General features: G+C 32.3%; 1 long non-coding RNA gene across 1 annotated transcript; it reads right to left on the reverse strand.

Moving 5' to 3' along the window:
• Positions 1-2,479: 2,479 nt before the first annotated feature.
• On the reverse strand, positions 2,480-3,343 carry LOC128039608 (uncharacterized). The gene is made up of 2 exons (XR_008194052.1): positions 3,130-3,343; positions 2,480-2,789 (listed from the first exon to the last, which is right to left on the reverse strand). It is a non-coding gene; the product is annotated as an uncharacterized LOC128039608 (long non-coding RNA).
• Between the last annotated feature and the right edge of the window lie 5,494 nt (positions 3,344-8,837).

Raw genomic sequence — 8,837 nt, forward strand, 5'->3', positions numbered from 1 at the left:
GGAAAGTAAAACCTTCTTGTAAGTGAGGTTATTTGGGGTGAGTATTTGTAACAATTGGGTTCATTGTTGGGGTTGCAATTACTTCTTTGTGTAAGGGTAGATTAGACTAAAGCCAATAGGTGATCCAGATAATTTTTGAATAAAATCATTCACTGAGTGAGGGTCCGCATAGTAGAAATGGTGAATTCGAGTTGCGTTAATAAATCTCTTGTGTTTACTTCTCTCCTCTTATTCGTTGATTGCCTTTGCTCTATCTACACCTCTATTGAAACATCTGTCTGAACATCAAATTGGACAGAAAGCAAATCGAGACTCTAACAATTGGTATCAAAGCTTGACTTCAGACATATTTGAAAGGGATCTTGAGCTATGATTTGCAATAATGAAGTCTAAGAAGAAATATTGTTATATCGCACGTCCACCTACGGTGATTAAAGCATTAAATTCAAACAATGACAGTGATGTTCCTAGCAACAACCTAGAGGATGCATTCAGTCATATGTTGAAGAACATGAAAGCATTATGTCAATTGAATGAGCCCTTAAGGGAAGAAATTATCATTTCCAGAGGAGAAAAAGAAAGGCTCAAAAAGAAAAATGATGTGATTTTTTTATTTGAAAAAGGTTAACGAGATGCTTGATGAAACAATCAAAGAAAACGATGACATGATTGCTAAAACGGATGTAACTTTGAAAGCAAACGAGAAAAAATTAAACGATGTCAAAGCCACTCTCAAGAAATATGGAAACCAAAATGATGATATCTCTGTTGTTGGGAGATTGGAACCTAGTTATAATGAACTTGTTAAGAAACTTATATCTCCCACGAATTTTATTAAATCTAAAGAGATGGTTACTACTTCTCCCCTTTGAGACAGGTAAAAAGATGAATATAAAACATGTTTATACTATTGTGGAAAGGCCAGACAAGTCTTGCTCAATGTAATGTTGTAACATTGATTTGAACATCACCTAGGCAACATCATATATGTGGCAAGAAGGAAGGTAAACACGTGTGCTTTTATTGTGGGAAAAAAAGGGCACATCAAACCTTACTGTTTTTAAAAGGATTCAATATTGGAAGTTCATATCAGAATAGAACAAGAAGACCACAAAAAAAAAATTGGGTGAGAAAAGATCGATCACATTTGAGCTATGAAGATCAACAAGTTATTGATGGTCATGTGAAGCATGAGGTTGCAACTTAAGTTGATCATATTGAGAATATTTCAAAGATCACACATACTTCATTTCATGGAGAAGGTACTTGTTGTTCCACAAGCTACAATCTCTATTGTTGAAGATGTAGCACCTCATCCCGTTAAATAAATTTGAAGCAAATGAGCAAGGGGAGCATAGATTGAGGGGGGAGTAAGTTTGTTGATTTTGATATGGTATGGTTTATGTTTATGCATTTGGGATGATTTAACCTGGTGGTTGTTTTTATTTAACAAACATTCAAATTTTTTGATTGGAAGTACATGTAGATAAATTTCTATTTATGGTTTGAGGCTCATTAATACTATTTTGGAAGAAAAGGTTGAGCTGAAACATACATGGATGTTCAAAATCCTGTTCAACTAGGGATTGGAGCAGAATAGAACTGACAAGGGGAGTCTTTTGGCCTTTTGACAAAAAAGGGGAGATAAGTTGATAATTTGTTGGTTTATTGATGATTATTACTACCAATTTTTGTTGTTGTTGTTGTTGTTGTCGTCGTTGTCATCGTTTTACTATTTCTATTTTTATTGTTGCTTTGAAGTTTTCTTTCCTTGCCCTTCTCCGACCTTTACTGCTCAACTTGAGAGCAGACAACTAATGCATTCCACTTATTGAATAGGGTTCTATGGTCGGTCCGCAACCCTTGGATATCGAAGGCATCCTTGGGGTGATCTCGTAGTTATTACGAGGTGGAGATGATGGGATTAGTCCATGGATTTTCCTTCCTTTTGTCGCATTTCGCTCAAAGGGTTGAAGGGAGGTAGTGCATCAAACTGTTCGCAAGGGTCAACTTGATCCTCTTCCCCAAGAATCCCAGATGAGCGAAACTAGGGGAGCTGCCGACTCCAACTACGATATCTTTATTTTATGCATGGTGAAAGGTAGTTATTTTGGTCATTTGCTAATAAATTTTGTCCAAAACCCAAAGTGGGAGATTGTTAGGAGCTTAGTTTTTTTTCCTCAACCAAAATAAGAGTTTAGTTGTCCTTGTGTATGAAGTTGGTCCTCATGTTCGAACATTTCTTTAAACAGCAAGTTCGATCACCATGTTCATTCTTATCTTTAAACAGTTGTTTGGACAGACCTTTGGTGTATCGATATAACTATGACAGAACAATATTTCTCCCCTATTTTAAATTGTTTCGACCTTCAGAGACATTTAATCGATTTCGAACACCTCCAAACACCTAGAAATTATTTTAAAATATTACTAAATTATTTCGAAACTCTTAATGACGAATTTAATCAATTGAAGTAGCTTGATAAAAATGGATTTATATTTGATTTTCACGTTGGATTCAAAGTATAAATTAGTCTTGCTTCAAACAACAAATATCATATCTCACATTCAAAGTATAATATTCCTACCAAACCTAACATCAATATTATATAAAAAAGGAAAAATGCATATACTCACGTACAACACACTAACTTCTTATTCTCGTATACTATATATGATCCTTCTTATTGTATTCTCGGTAGCTTCTTATTAACAGCATGGATCGCCTCCCCCTCCACTTGGTGGGCCATATGTGCTACCAGGGTCATAATACCCTAGAATCTTTCGTCCTACATGCAAATGTCATCATCATTAATATTATTAATATGACTTCCGCCATACTTTGCGTTGGATTAATTAATTAATTATTAATTTCACTTTTAAATCTTTAAATTTACAAGATTTTAATTTGAAAAATAGTAAAATTTTGCACTTTAACTTTTTGAAAATGATAAAATTTCGATTTAATTCTTTAAAAAATAAAGATATAAACTATTAAAATGATGAAATAGTATTTTAAGTATGATAAAATTATACAACTTAATTTTGACCTATCAAGCTCAAAAAGATCGAAAAAAAAAAGAAGAAAATTTCAGAAACCCTATACTATAAGATATAAGAAGAACTAACCTCGATTGGAAGGTTTGAGAATAAAATCGTGAGGGGTAACAATGGCAGCAGCAAATGAGATGAGGACCATCATGGCTATGAACAGCAGCACCATCTTCGCCTGTGTTAAACCCATTTTGAAGGCCAAATTCTGACAGTAAATGAAATCTTCAAATGAATGGAAAACTGGGAATAGGATGATATGATGGAGAAGAATGGGATTTTGTAGCATAGTATTTATAGACTGATATGTTTAAAGCTATGAGTTTCATTACATGATAATTAATTAATAAAAGACTGCTGAAAATTTGAAATTTAAAGTCAGAGTCTACTCGATGTTGAAAGGTTTACTGATAGAAGAGTGATGAATTCAATCGACGACTGGGTCTTGGGGTTAGTTACTTACTTGTCCAACCAGTGACGTATCTTGTATGTGTATTATTTGCAAAGGAAAAACAATTGAAATATAATATTCTTATATTCAATGTTTTAATAATGACATCGATTATCGAATCGATCAAAGGTCAGTTTTTAGTTTGATTAGTTTGATTCATGATTAAAAAATAATTAATTAAATTTATAAAATCGGTCCAACTGTTCATTTTTTTTGTCTTAATTTATGATCAAAGAGTTCGCTTATAAGTCAATTTAACTTTTTTGTTTGGTTGAAATATTGATTGATTTTCACTCCAATCAACTTGCCTGATTGATTCGATCTGATTCCAATCACAATGCTTACATTCATTTTAGAATGCACAAATTATTTCTAACATATTTGTTTTTAATCCCAATAGCTAAGAAGGACAGTTAGTATCAACATTGTTGAAACCGAATCCATTGGTACACCGACTCAGGGAAAAAAACTAGTAACTAAACCAATTCAACCGCCTTTTCGGCTTTAGAAACATCGATTAGCACATTCAAATCCATTGATTTAAAAACAATAATAATGACATACACAATCACCAACAAATGTTGAGTATAGCAGTAAGACATATTACACCCCAAAAAAAGAACAGTGTTTAAATTTTAGAAACAGCCTTATTAAAAAGGACAACTACGAATATCAAACATGTACCGTAAAATAGACATCGTTACACAACAATTACGGAGTAGTTATATGTTTATTAATATATGGATGACATGTAAAATTAGTTAGATTTCATAATCGGATGTTATTATAAAAATGAAGGTAAATGTGATTAATTCAAAATTGCTTTGTCAACAACATCTAAAAATAATAATAAGTTGAAAATTTTGAAGAAAATAATGATTTCATCTTATTGTTGAATCCGTAAAAACAATATTTAAGCTTTTAACTTTTGTATTGTAGTAATTATAAAACGATTCCCCCAAAACAGCCAAAATTCTTGTAGGACACGTGGTAGGATGTGAAGCGTCACTAATCAACATCAATTAAGGGTGAGTAAAATTTGATTCGATTTAAAAAAATTGAGTTAATCGAATCGAGTCATTCGAGTTATTCGAATGATTCAAGTTAACTCGAATAAGTAATTCGAGTTTTGAGTTCGAATCAAGTTGAATTTTACAATTCAAATAACAGATTGGTGTAAATACTCTTTTGGTCTCTATCAAGTTTGAAAATAAGTAAATTGGTTTCTCTCAATAAAAGTTACAAAATAATTTTTAAAATTCAAAATATTTATAAAATTCCAAATTTTATATGTTTTAAAAAATTTCTAAAAAATATATAAAAAAAGTAAAAACATTAGAAATTTCTAGAACAATAATATTGGGGACTTAAATAAGTTAATTAATGATTCAAGTTAATTATACTAAAGTTTTTTTTTTTTTTTTGCTTTTGATGGGTGTCGAATCCACCAATATAAACCTACGCCTTAGTTTGCAAATTATGCAGTATAGGGAGTAGGGTCGATCCCTCAGAGACTGGTTTACTGTAAATTGTTGCTCTCTTGACCAGATTTATGTCGGGGCAGCTGTCGTGCCCAAGACGTCGGGGATAAAATTGAAAACCGAAATTAATGTAAAAATAACGTCAAAAGTAAAAGTTGAAAACAGAATAATAAAAACTGTGAAATAAATATTAAGAAAAATTTAATTAGAATAAGCTCAGCTTTAGGCACGAATTTTCCTCGTCTTTGAACCGATCCTCGAAATTGGATGAACTCCTCTTTTCCAATAAGCTAGTTATAGCTACCAAGGACGCCTCGGACACCAACTCTTCCTTGTGTAAATTAGTTATGGAACGTCCAATAACTAACTTCATCGATCGAACAACCACGAAACGTTCGTGATTTAGAACTCCGTAGCTTGGCGTTCTAGAAGAGCCTAGCTCAACCAAAGGCCCTCAACCGTGGGGCATTCAAATCCGTTACTACTTCCTTGACGGAACCAAACACTATCTCCACTTGGCACGCCAATGTGTTCACGTAAAACCGATTAGAAACGTTCCTTTCGAATTCCAATCAGACGCCTAATCACACTAAATCAAACGACGTCTTTTTTGAATTAGTGTTGATCTGACTTTATGAGCTGAAAAAATCATACTCTTAATCCGGAGAAGTAATAAGTATTGGAATTTTAGGAGTTAAATGGGCTCGGGTTCGTAACTCACGAGTTTTGACGAGGTTAATTTCGGCCTAAAGCTGAAAATGGGTTTAGTTGGCTAAGGTTTGGGACATGTTGGTATTTGATAAATTAATTAAGGTAAATGGGTGAAAAGGTGGGTGATGTGATTGAGTATGGGAGTTGGAATATATTAAAGTGGGGTGGTTGAAAAGGGAATTTGGAAAAGGAAAGGAATTGCAAATGGCTAAAGTTGGTTGCTGCTAGGAATAAATTGAAGGCAAAGAAACTAAAGAAACAATGCTACGTGAGAAAGGAGAGAATTGAAAGATAGAAGCTAAATATTTTTTTGATTCATTCATGAATTGATGAACAATACATGCTCTATTTATACTAGAGAATTCCTAGCCAACTAGTCTAGAAATTCAAGGAAAAAAAAATATTCCATGACAAAAAAATATCCCAAAATAATCTCCCCCACTAAGTCAACAAAATTTTCAGCTAATTAATATTGGAAAAATTCTACTTTGGCCCTCATTCTTTGCTTCTTTCTTTAATTTGGCCCAATTGTTTCCTTTTTCTTCTATTTAGCCCAAAATTGCATTCCTGCACAAAATTCAATAAATATGGCAAAATTAGTGGTGCATTCTAATAAATCAACCAATTTAAGTTACATAAAATATGTAACTTTAGCATTTAATCAGCTTTGAAAAAGTTTTCAAATATATATGGTTTCAAATTTATTTGCTCTAAACATAGAATTAGTTATACTGTAATAAGATTTTAATTCGACATGTTTAATTTTTTAATTTAACTCGAACAATTTTATTCGATTCGACTCGACACAACTCGAATTTCATTTCATTTGACATGATTCGAAATTTTTTAAAATCGAATTAGGATGATAAAATAAGATTTCTCAATTCAATTAACTCAAAAATTTTTCACTCGATTCGATCTAACACCACCCCTAACCTCAACCTAACGTTTTAGAAAGTTTCAAAAGTGAAGCAAGTGAATCTTAAACCTTTGGCCATGAGGGTATTTAAAGGGATTCTTCAAAACAATTTGATTTAAGCCCAACAGAATTAACATTTCACCAACCAACCTCTATTGAACAGGTGTTTCACGAAAGGATCACAAATCCAGCTCCATCGTTGACGTAGCTTCCTAAGGCACAACTGTAATGTTCCATCATAATGCATCCATTCTAGAACTTTCGATGCATCCCTCTTTTTCTAAAATGTCACCAACATGCACAAAACAATGCAACTTTTCGCCTGTCAAACCCTTTGCAGCATAATTCACGTGTTTTACTCTTTGTTTGTCGTAGTTGTTCGGAAGGTCTTGAAGCAAGAACTTTTCTCTGGATCAAGGAAATTGTTATACCTCTACAAAAGTAGAATAGATGGTAGAATGTGGAGTAATCTATAGACCACCCTTCACTAAGAACGACCCATATACAAACTCTCCTTGACTGAGAACCGTTTGTGACAATCCCTTGCCTAAGATTGTGTATAGGAACCCTCCACGTATCCTAGTTGAATTAACTTAAAGACGATTCACTATGCACTCTTATAAGGATCATTGAGAGACCACTCAATGTGCACCCTCTATAAGGATCACTGAGACATAACAACATCATAAAGAATGTCAGAGTAGGACTACACAGTACATCATATGACAACAACAAACTTATAATGGCCCTGCCACCTAACTGACCACATGATCTTACCTACCTCTTGTATTGTCAACTACATGACAAGAAGTGACCCCCTATATATACCCCAAAGAACGAGTGACGGGAGGCATCCAAAAAAAACCTAAGTGGTAGTTTAGTCTCCTCTTTCTCCTTCTCCTTCTCCTTCCCTTGAATACCTATTATAGACAAAATGCATATATTGATCAATACCTTTTATTATTAGTGCCTAATGTAACACGACTGTGGTTGTTGCAGAGAAATGAGTCTCAGCACTCTTTGACTTTTTTTCATTTGGTCAAGAGTAGGCTCAAAACCCTAATTCATGGCACATCTAAGAACTAAGAAGGAAATTCATTACACCTGGTTTTGTTCATTTTTCAACTATTATCAATTGAAAAACTAGAAGAGAATATATTGGTCTAATTTTGATTTTCATCCCCTTATTTTATAAAAATTGAAAATTTAACCCTTTTACGTTAATTTGTCAATCATTGTAGTTTACGAAAGATGAGAAGGTAATCAAATTGAATAAGTGTTAAATCACTAGAAAATTAGCACTTGAATAATTTATATGTATGAAATTAGTAAAATTCAATAATTCAACAATTTACATGTAAGAAATTTTTAAAAAATTAATAGTTCAAATTTATTTATTTACTAGTAATTGGATTTATTTCTCAGTTTTCATAAAAATATTTCATTAAAGCTTCAAGTACTATGTAATTACATTAAATTTATAATATTAACTAAAATAATAAAAAAATTAACAAATTAAAAAGAAATCCCCCAAATCAAAGTAATCCATTGACTCAAATAAAAGAAAAGTATCACCCATGAGCCATTTATCTTCTATAGTTAGCCAACTATACATACCCACTTTTGATTGTTTCATAGAGTTCCCATGAAGAGATTACCCTAAGTAAACAACTTCACATGCATTTTTTCTCGTTGCAATCAAGTTATCCACTACCGACAATAGTGAATAATCTCTTCGCTGTAGGTATATTCTGAAAAGATAAATAACTGATTATAAAATGTGGTTCATTTCTATGAACGAGAATCAAAATCTGTGTTACATGGTTAAGAGATAAAATGTAATCACCACACGCTACCAACCTCTTTACATTTGTTTAGTTGCTAGTTTTTCTGGAAGTGACTTAGTTACTAGTAAGTAGTAAGAAGTGGGGAAATTTTATGATTTTATTTTAATTTAATTTTTATTTTTTCATTTTTTATGATTTTATTTTATTTGTTCATGACTCAGTAAATACAACACGTAAATAAAATCTATCATGTTAATCATATTTAAAGATTTATTGTATTTTTTTGACACAATATTAAAGGTGAAAGACAAAATCATATAATTTGAATCCGTATTAAATAAATGTCTAACAAAGGTTTTAATTATCTTCTCGTATAATTCTCTCATATAAGTAAAAGACATGTAAGAATATAATTTTGGGGACAAAAAGTCAACGCA

The sequence above is a fragment of the Gossypium raimondii genome, chromosome 3 (genome assembly GCF_025698545.1).
Source record: "Gossypium raimondii isolate GPD5lz chromosome 3, ASM2569854v1, whole genome shotgun sequence".
Lineage (NCBI taxonomy): Eukaryota > Viridiplantae > Streptophyta > Magnoliopsida > Malvales > Malvaceae > Gossypium > Gossypium raimondii.